Below are 10,930 nucleotides of genomic sequence, written 5' to 3' on the forward strand. Positions count from 1 at the left end.
CACTGGGCTCCCACCACCTGCCTCTGAGCGGAGGTCTCCTGGCCTGGTGGGACTCCCAGGCGCTGAGAGGACCAAGGACAAGGCTGTCACGTCCACGGAGCAGTACCCTGTGCCCAGCCCTCCGTGCGTCCCTGCCCTCGTCCGCTCTCCGGCTGCCACACTGTGTGGGTGACCTCTGTGTCGCCCACAGGGGCCGCCGGTCACCTAAGGTGGGAGGGCCTTCCAAGAACAAGGCTCAGAACAAGGAGCTGGGAGGGTGGGGGGGTGTTCAAGCACCCCTTCCCCCCTCCCCAGCTTGGCTCCCCCGCCTCATGCCTGGCACTCATCACTTCCGGGTTACACCAAGTTCCTCCACCAGACCGGCAAGGGCAAGTGTGCCTCCTGGCTGCACCCTGGCCTAACTCTGTGACCTCGGCTGTGTCACTGTACACCGTCAGCCCACTTTCTCATGGGCTGAAGTGGGGCTCATGGCTTTCTTGTGTTCTCAGTGGGAGAAAGGGAGGAAGGAGGGGATCTTGAATGAAAAGTATCATGCAAGACACTGCTCACATGCTCATCCACTCCCACCTGCCCGGGACGGAGGTGGTCCCCCGCCCAGCAGCTGCCCTGGACAGTGCCTGTGGATGGGGGAAGGCCCAGCTCACCCCGCTGGAGTCCCTCCCTCCTGCACGGCTTAGAGAAGACCTAGGCAACCCACCCTGCCCTCGAGGTAGCCCTTCACTTCATGCCAGGGCACCTCTGTGGGGCGGTTCCCACTGGGCGTCCACCAACCTCCTATCTGTGCAGCCCGGTCTGCTTCCACAAGGCCCTGAGAGCACCCTATTCCCCACCCCCCCGGCTAGTTCCCATCTTTGTTCGAGCTCCAGCTGTGTTTCACAAGCTCCCCTTTGTCCCGCATGGCTCTTCTGTGGGTCTGTGGTCCGCAGGCGCACCCTGCTCCCCTCATCCCTTCCTTCAGTCCAGGGTTGAACCCTAGCCTGCCCCAGCCTCACCCCTGCCAAGCTGGAAGACCCCACCATCCAGACAGGGGTTGAATACCAGCTACCCCTTGCCTCTCAGTTTCCTCATTAGAAATTTGGGAATAGGGATGCCTGGGGGGCTCAGCAGTTGAGTGTGTGCCTCTGACTCAGGGCATGATCCTGGGGTCCCGGGATCGAGTTCCGCATGGGGCTCCCTGCATGGAGCCTGCTTCTCCCTCTGCCTGTGTCTCTGCCTCTCTCTGTGTGTCTTTCATGAATAAATAAATAAAATCTTAAAAAAAAAAAACAAGAAATTTGGGAATAAAAATACCTAAAGATATTAGGGCGCCTGGATGGCTCAGTTGGTTGAGTGGCTGGCCCTTGATCTCAGCTTGGGTCTTGATCTCAGGCCTCGCACTGGGCTCCACTCTGGACTCCACTCTGGACGTGGAGCCTACTCAAAAATACAAAAACTACAGCTATGTTGTGACAGTAGATTAGAAAAACCAATGTTTCTGGTGTATACGTCAATATAAACAACAGAAACCAAGGGATAAATAAATGAACTAACTCTTGAGTCTGCTCTAACTTCTTAAAACAATACCAAAAGCCTAGTTAGCAAACTCAGATGCTCTGTTGGTCATAGCATATTGCTAGGGACCCCCATCATGGGCCCCAGCTCTGCGTCTGAGGTCCCAAGGACAGCGTATGCTTGCAGAGGCAGCCTCAGAAAAAAGTGGGAGGCTGAGTCTAAAGTCAGGATAAGGAAGGCCTGGAAAAGCCCAATAGGGCTTTCTCTTACTCTGGAGGGTCCAAAGCAGAAGCCCAGGACCCACTCTGTGTGTGGGGCCCAAGAGACTGCTGCCCGAGGGGCCTCAATTCTCTGGCTTTCAACAGGGGCTCCCCACAGGGCCGCCGCCAGCCCACATGCACTGGGCACGGGACCCACTCCCGGCACACAGAGCCCTGTGCCAGGACGCCTGACTTGGGAGCAGAGCATGTACTGGATTTGGGGGGCTAGATGCCATCCTGGCAATACAGCCCTTGTGCGTCGCCCAACCTGCAACCGGCAGGGCCCCAGGGACCCCAGTAACTCTGTGGATGGCAGAGCAGTTTACACATTTCTCCAGGCAGCCTTCCCACCCAGCAGCTCCCTGTGTGCCCATGGCCTTCCAAGCTGAACCCCTCTCTCCAGCCGCTCAGCCCCTCAGCACTGGCTGGCACAGGGTTGGCGTTAGGCTTTGACCAAAGGTCAGGATGATGAGGAGGATCCACATCCCCACTCAGAACGAGCAAGGCAGACAAGTGGTGGGCGTTTTGGTTTCACCCCCCCCCCCCGGCTGTTTCCTGTTCAGCCACATCCCACTCAGGTCACAGCTTGTTGGCATCTTCCTTTTGGGACCCCCCTTCTCCTCTGCTGCGACGCTTGTCCTCCTGTCCTCGTGTATGGCAGTTTAGCCCTCCGCCCCCACCCACATGTGCAAACCAGATATGACTGCGGGTTTCTGAGCCCGACCAGGCGTCCTGCTAAGCCGGGGGCCTCTAGTTTCCTAGCGCCCTTCAGCTCGGGTTTACCTTCTCACAGCTGCACCCATCCTCGGTTAGGGCACCTTGCCACCCATGTAGAGAGATGGACAGAGGATGATAGAAATTTTCTTCTTTCCCCACAAGTCTGGTCCCTGTCCCATCTCATCACTTGTAATCTGCTAAAGCAATCTCAGACACTTTCTAGATCATGAGCGCGTGTCACAGGTTTATCATAAACGAGCTAGCAGGGGAACCAGTCAAAGAGAAAAACAAACAAACAAACAAACAAACAAACACAACAGAATCCTCCAGCATCCAGGGTGAGGCCGTGTAATGGAGTGATGTGAGCACAAATACTAAAGCCAGACTGCCTGGTTTCTACTTAAAAAAAAAAAAAAAAAGATTTTATTTATTCATTCATGAAAGACACAGAAAGAGAGAGACAGGCACAGCCACAGGCAGAGGGAGAAGTAGGCTCCATGCAGGGAACCCGGGTCTCCAGGATCACACCCTGGGCCGAAGGGAGGCTCTAAACCACTGAGCCACCCAGGGATCCCCTAGACTGCCTGGTTTCAAGCCCACTCTTGCACCTTCCTAGCTGTGTGACCTTCCTAAACTCCTCTGTGCCTCAGTTTCTTTCATCCATGAATGATGGTTGGTAATAGTACTTTTCTCACGGGCCTGTTGTGGTGCCTGAAATCTAACCGAATTCAAATTAAATGGCTTCATCTACACAAGCTACTAGCACAGTACCTGGCACACCATACGCATGACAAGAGCATCAGCTATTGCTGTTATAAGCGAGTTTATATAGAAGCAGGAATGTTAGATAAGGTTGTTTAATTAGGTACAGGTCTGGTTAGCTTTACAGGGCTGTAAAGCTGTCACATGGGTATCAGCTGCATGGGTTAAACCTGGGTCATACCAAGCAGGACCGTCCCTCCAAATTGCTAGGTTTGGGCTGCTAATCAGAAACACCAGCTGCAGTTTTGGTGTTGTGGGGTGTTTTTTTTTTTTTGTTTTTGTTTTTTTTGTTTTTGGCTGGGATATCTTTTTTTCTCCAAACTACCCCTGAATGATTATCAGGAACACCTTTTAATCAAGTGGAGCCTGTGGGGAGCAGGAGGTGGCAAGAGAGACGGAGCGGGCCAGGGGCCTATTCCTCACAGCCAGGTGGTGCTGGCAGGGCTGGTGGAGGGCTCTGCGGCCATGAGGAGACAGCCAGAAGGTGCTGGGCGGTGAGGCCTGGACTGGGCAGCTGGGTGGCTTGTCTGTGGTCCTGGCCATGGGAACAGCTCTTGAGGGCCAGCTATGGTTCCTGGCCACTGACCACACTGTCTTCTGAACCCTTGGCCTGCGTGAAGCTCCTTCCCTAAGTTCCCAGAGCCCTGGCAGGCCCCAGAACCCTCTGCCCAGCCTTCTGCTGGCCTGAGTGTCCTGTGGAGGAAGGGAGGCAGGACTGCAGGAGGACCCAGCCAGCCTGAGCTGAGAGCCAAGAGGGGCTAGGCAGCTTCCCCGAGGGCTGGCACGGTGCCTCCTCCGCCTCCACCCCCCGCTGCCGAAGCTGCTCTGGACCTGACATACAGCATTCGGTTAATAAAGCCTTGAGGGGCTGCCTGGTAAAAGTAAACCCAAAAGTACAAAGTTACCTGACAGTTAGTAGTCCTTTCCAATAGAAATATAATACCAACCACATGTTTTTTAAAGTTTTTCTAGTAGACAATGGAAAAAAGTAAAAAGAAACAGGTGAAATTAATGTTAACAATATATTTTATTTAATCCAATTTATCCAAAATATGATAGCACATGTAATCAATATATGGAGTTATTGATGATATATTTGACATTTTTTCCCCAAAGTTTTATTAAAAAATTTTTTTTAAAGATTTTATTTCTTTATTCATGAGAGACACAGACAGAGAGGCAGAGACACAGGCAGAGGGAGAAGCAGGCTCTTCACAGGGAGCAGAATGCAGGGACTCAATCCCCAGATCCTGGATCAGGCCCTGAGTCAAAGGCAGCCTCTCAACCGCTGAGCCACCCAGGCGTCCCACCCCAAAGCCTTATCTGAGTAATCTCTACATCCAACATGGGGGTCGAACTCATGACCCTGAGATTAAGAGTTGCATCCTCTTCCCACTGAGGAAGCCAAATGCCCCTATATTTTCCATTCTTTTCTTTCATGCTGTCTTTGAAACCCTGTGTGTGTTTTACGCTTCTTGCACTTATCAATGGGGACTAGCTCCGTAGGTGAGGAAAAAACTTTCCCTCCACCCTCTGAGGTGCGGCTGCTGGGGCCGTCCTGTTAAAGTGACAAAAAGAAACTAACCTGAGAAAAAAAGAGTATCTCCTATGCATACAGGAGCCAACAGGGGAAGCAGCAGCCCCCCTGAACAATTCCAGTTAGAGGGTTACAAACCTTACTAGGGAAAAGGGAGCGGGGAGAAATAGTTCAATGGAAAAAAACAAACAGCTTTCTTTAGGAGGGACAAATGGGTTTTTAGGAGAACATAAGAAAGAGAAGAAAGTTTGGGATCATATTTGTGTATACAGATATGATGGTGTCTCATCCTCTTCCAGGCCACAAAACTCCCTTGAAGAGGGGGTTTATGTAGCCTCACTTCCCAGATGTTCATACTTTTAGATAAGGGAAGCTCGTAGGGAGCTTTTTTTCTGAATTGGTTGAATCTCAAATGTCTTGAAATAATCAGGCCAGCTCTGGGGTGAGGGGTGGCTCCTCACCCTAGGCTGCAAGTGCTCAGCAGCTCCGTGGGGCTCAGGGCAGGGTCACCTGTCCTGCAGCCCCAGTGCATCCAGCCACATCCTCGCTGCCGCCCTGGACCAGCTCCGGCCCGCGGTCGCTCCAGGGTGTTCCCCGCGCCTCCGGGCTCCAGGGGGAAGCTGCGGAGGCTGCGCGGGGCGTCCCTCCGGCCCCGAGGCTCTCCCAGGTGCCCTTCCTCAGGCTCGGCGAGCGCCCCCCCCCCCCCCCCCCCCGCCCAGGGCCCGGGACCCTTCCCGAGCCCCTCCTGAGCCCCCCCTCCCGCCCTGTCCCGCCCCCTCCCGCCCAGGGCCCCAATCCCCGTCCTGACCCCCTCCAGCCCCCTCCGGTCCAGGACTCCCGCCCAGGACCCCGGGGCCCCCTCCCGGCCCCCTCCCGGCCCCCTCCCGCCCAGGGCCCCGGCCGCCCCCTGGGAGCCACACTCAACGAACGCAGCCCCTGGTTTCAGACGGGGAAACTGAGGCGCAGCTCATGCACGAGGTGCCGGGCGGGATCTCCAGGGAGTCCCGGGGAGGCTCCGGGGACACCGGCGGGCGGGCAGCTGCAGGGACAGTGATGCAACCCTGCGCCCGGCTCGCGGGGGAGGAAGCCCCGGGGGGTCGCGGTCCCCAGGGGCGCCGCCGGGTGGGGGGGGGGCACGGCCGGGCGCGCTGCCCAGTCCGGGGCATCGGAACCGAGCCCGGAGGTCGCAGGCGCCCGCGGGGACTGCTCCTCTTTCGCCCTAAGGCCCGGGCAGGGGCGGTGCCGGGGGCGACCCCGAAAGGGCCTGAGCCCCTAACCGAAATCCACTCCAAATAACGTTCAAACCAGAGAAGACGCCGAGCCTGGCAGGCCCACGCCCTCAAGACCAGGGCCCCCCATGGCACGCACCAGCGACTCCGCCGCAGTGGTGCCAAGTCCCCTCATCTCTTGAGGGCTCAGTTTCCCCACCTGGACCATACTGGGCTTTGCTGTGACAGTCTCTGATTCTAAGCCTTGTGGGGAGCCCTTCTTTGGGCCTCCAGGAGCCTGCGGGGGGGGGGGAACCCCAGCGTTCCCCAGGGGCCCTTGTTAACACCCTGGTGGGCAGGACTTGCTAGGGGCTGGGATGACAGGTGGCCCCCCAACTCCCTTGCTGCAGCACCCGCCACCAACCCCCAGCCCCGTGCCCAGGTCTGGCTCACTGGGGTCAGTGGAGGAGAGCAGGAGAGCAGGTGCCTACCCCAGCTGAACTCTCAGGCCAGACACAGCAGCCCCCCTACCCCAAAGAGGCAGAAGTCAATAGAAGGTGTGGCTGGATGACAGCGTTCCTGGAAGGAACCCAAAGTTGGGACGATGTGGATGCCAACAAGATCTCCAGTCGCTGGGGCCTGTATCCATTGCCAGGATCTTCCAGATTCTCAGTTCCCTGGTGAGGCAGGAGAGCGGAGTCTAGACGAGCAATCTGAGTGAGGCTCAGAGCAGGGGAGCCCTAGGTCACCCGGTGAGCTGGTGACAGGGCCGAAACTAGGATCCAGATCTTGCTTCCCCGCCCTTCAAGAGCCCTGCGATAGGAGCAGTGCAGAACAGCTTCCTGGACTGGAGGTCTGGGCAAGGCAGGAGGGTCAAGCCTAGGAGAGAATGGGGGGCTAGGAGGGCCCCCTGAGCTGGGAGGTAAGAAGAGAAGGAGCAGCCCAGGGAGCTGTAAGAAGCAAGGCCACAGGAGGTCTGACGAGAGAAGATGGTCTGGAGGTGGGTCAGTGACTCGCAGGGAGCCCAAGCCCGCGAGGCTCAAGGCAAGTTCTTGAGCAGGGCAGCCGCAGGCCCCAGAGCAGTGGGAGACTACTGTGTTGGGTGTTAGCTTTCTGGTCCTGTCTCTACTTCAGGCTCTCCCATTGCCCAGCCCTTTTGTGTAGTCCCTTCCCCCTGTGGGCCTCAGTTTCCTCATCTTTAAATGGGGGTCAGCTCTCTGTCCTGCTCAGGCTCAGAAGGTGCTTTGCGATAGCGCTTTACGTACTTATAAGTTTGTGAAACTCCTATACAAAGATACAGGGACGCCTGGGTGGCCCAGTGGTTTAGCGCCCACCTTCCGCCCGGGGCCTGGCCCTGTTGACCCCGGATCAAGTCCCCACATTGGGTTCCTTGCGTGGAGCCTGCATCTCCCTCTGCCTGTGTCTCTGCCTCTCTCTCTCTCTCTCTCTCTCTGTGTGTGTGTGTGTGTCTCTCATGAATAAATAAATAAATAATCTTTAAAAAAAACCCAAATATGACAAAGAGAATCGGGTCAGGGGACACCCCTTCGAGGGGCTTCTCTCCTCTCTGGATCCACTTGCCCCAGAGGGAGGGGCTCCACACACTTGCTTTCCCTAGGCCTGCCAGCATGTCTGGGAGGCCCCTGGACTTAGCAAATATTTGTGCCTCTGATGTAGTCAGTGGCTGCTGGAACGTTCTGTCCTGCGGCTCATTTGTCCAGGCCTCTGCCTCAGGCCCTGAAGATCCTGGAAGAGGACAGAACTGCAGGGTTGGGACTTCTGGGTCCTTCCCCCCTTCCCCCTCCTGCCTGCTCCTTCTGAGCACCCTCGTCTCAGTTTATTCCTGACACTCAGAACCCTGTGCTAAGCACTGTGTGGGGACAGGGGCCGTGCGGCTCTAATGAGCCTCTCCCCAGACCTAGGACTCTGGCTCCAAACGTGAGCTCAGCAGCTGTCCTGCTGTGCGGTTTCAGGTGAGTTCCATGACCTCTCTGAGCTTACATCCTCATCCCTGTGATAGTGGTGAAGCGATCTGGGTCAGTGCCTGGCACTAAGCATTTCCTCCTTAGCCTGCTGTGCATGGCTCTGCACTGTTCCCACAGAAGTTTGGGCCTACAGGTTTAGTCAGTAAGAAGAACAAGAGTAAGAAGTTTCTAGAGTTATTTAATGCTCTGTGCAACAGTGTCCTGGTAAATGTTTAACAACCAATTCTAAAAAAAAAAAAGTCCTGTTTTTGCAGCATTTGCCTGATTTCTGTATTGTTAATATTATCACCATGGCTCTTTCAAGCTTCTAACGTGACGTCATGATCCTGGAGTTGGGAGCCAGTGAGAGCCGGCCCCAGCACAACCCTGCATACAGGATTGGCTTGGCTCCATAATTTGCCAGGCCAAGTGCGTAATGAAATTACAGGGTCCGTTGTTCAAAAAGGAGGAGAGCGTTTTCCTTCTTCCTGTGATTTCTCTGTCGATCCACTATAATGTCATTATTATTTATTGAACGTTGCACTCCTTGCAGTGTGAGGATACTCACGGGGCAAGTGAGGACCTGCCAGGAGGGGCTGGAAGTGGACAGGCCCCAAGACGGCACCTCACAGAGTGCCCACCAGCCACCAGCATGCCCCTCCTGCCAGCCACCGGACAGGTGCCCCAGGAGGTCAGGCCAGGCATCTTCCATTCCCACAGGCCTGGGGTCCCCACGCAGGTCCCAATCTCTGCTTAGGCAGCCGGTGGCAGTGGGAGAAAGGCTCGCCCTGTCCACGATGCCAAGCTGGACACACCATAGTGCTGCGTGTCTAGGGAAGGAAGGCCAGTGGCTGTGGGGTGGGGAGGAGTCGGGGGGGGGGGGCGGTCAGGTGCCCCAGGGGGTAGGGAGCTGCAGCCAAGATCTCAGCCAGGGAGACTGGGAGGGGGTAGGAGGTGGGCCCGCTGTGAGCAGGAGGCCCTGAGCCCCTGGCACAAGCTCCATCACCACCACTGGACTTCATTTACACAAGTTCAAAGATAAAATGGTGAAGAATTCAGAAAGGCCCATGACCCCAGTGCATTGAACCAGGGGCCCTGGGTGGGACTCTGAGTGTGTCACCCAAGTAAGGGAAGGATGCCCCTACAGGATCCCCCAGGAACTGCAGGAGATCCTTGGGGATCCTGGGGGGAGGAGAGACCCAAGAGATTCCCAAAGGGTTCTCCTCAGCGAGGAAGCTCCCTCACCTGGGGAAAGCACTCGGGGCACTCTGCAAGTCGACAAGAGCTCGTTAAAGAAACAAAAAGATATGGTTTCGTTATGGACCATTCATCCCCAACTCTAGGCCTCATCTCCTCCGTGTTATATTTGCATTGGGTCGTTTTGCTCTTTTTGTAAATACTTTCTAAAAATCTGCCCTTTGCTTCTAAACAAATGAAAGATGACATTTGCAGACGCCCAATTCACTGCCCACCTGTATAACATGAAATTGGTTGCATTCCTTGGTCTATAGAGTATCTACAGCTATAAAACCTTTCTCCATCCTGATATGTGTCCTGGGGATTAAAACCAAATATTGACCCAGTTTTAGCAAAATTTAGAGCAGCAGTGTCTTGGCTTAAAAAAGTATTTCCACGTACCAAGAAGGGTCCCTTGAGGGGAATGGCCGTGGTGTCCCAGGCGTCTTTCTGATAGGATTTGGAAGAGGCACTCTTCAGACCACACTAGCCCCAGAGGCTCCAGGCCAGCTGCTGTACGGGGCGTCTCACCAGGGAGGAGGGCCGCAGAGTGTGGGTGAAGGACAAGAGGACCCTGGAGCCTGATGACAAAGTTCGGCTCAGCTGTGTGCCCCTGAGCTCTGTCTGGATGATGACCCACAGTGGGGGCCCAAGCTCAGCCCTCTAGCCAGCAGGCTGTGCTGCTCTGAGGAGGGGGAAGGGCCCGACTGTTCCAGCTGAGCACTGGCACGCACGCACAGCTATCTAGACAGGAAGCCGCCAGGACCTTTAGCCCGAAGTGTGTGACATTGGCCACAAACCAATTTATAACATATTGAGAAAACCTGTCTGATTAAGGAAAAATGGGCACCCCTCTAGCATGTTCCTCAAGTGGCTTCCCCATAGAAATTCAAACTACAGAGTGTTTTGAGTAGTTTGAGTACCAGGCCCCTCTCCCCCTTGACGATCTTGGGCAAATCCCAGAGCATTGTCCAAGCCTTAGTTTCTCCATCTGCAGAATGGGAAAGTGGGGCCTGTCTCCAAGGTCGTGATCAGGATTAAACAAGATTCCTGTGTGTGTGTGTGTGTGTGTGTGTGTCCCTGTTTATGTGCCAGACACAAAGCTGTTGCTACAATAACAGGTGGTACTGGGGGGACCATTATGATTATTAGCAATCAAATAGTAGAGACAGGGTCTGAGTCACTTGTGAGTCCATGGTGTACAGCAGGCAATATTGGGGAACGTGAGTTCCATTATTGGGCCTTGGCTGGACTGTGCTGGGAGATGGCTTGGGGGGGGGACGTGGTCACAGGCAGCAGAAGGTGGAGGTGGGCTTGAGCTATGCTGGGCCCCTGGTCACCTTCCTCCCCAAGAAACTCACTTTACAGATGGAGAAACTGTGTGTCAACCTGCAGTGAACACATTGCGTTAATTCTACCGGCTTTGGAATAACTCGGGAACCCAAACAGCACAGTATCCGCAGGTGCAGACCTTGCGTGCTTGCTCGGCTTCACTCCGCAATCAGCTTCATTCTTGTCTGGCACGCCACCAGCACTGGGCCACACTCCATTTTTAGAATTGGAGAAAATACCACATCACAGGCATGGATGTCCCCCCTGAGGAATGTGGTGATGAACCCCTAAGTATGGGTGACCTCATTCCAACCGAGGTCGTTCCCACTGGATTAATGGGAAATAGGAGATGGGAAACAGCTGGGCAGATGAATTCTCCTTCCTTTGTCCCTCCTTGGACTGCTCCAAGGTGCCATTCCTCCA

Source organism: Nyctereutes procyonoides, unplaced genomic scaffold (assembly GCF_905146905.1).
Source record: "Nyctereutes procyonoides isolate TBG_1078 unplaced genomic scaffold, NYPRO_anot_genome, whole genome shotgun sequence".
In the NCBI taxonomy this organism is placed as follows: Eukaryota; Metazoa; Chordata; class Mammalia; order Carnivora; family Canidae; genus Nyctereutes; species Nyctereutes procyonoides.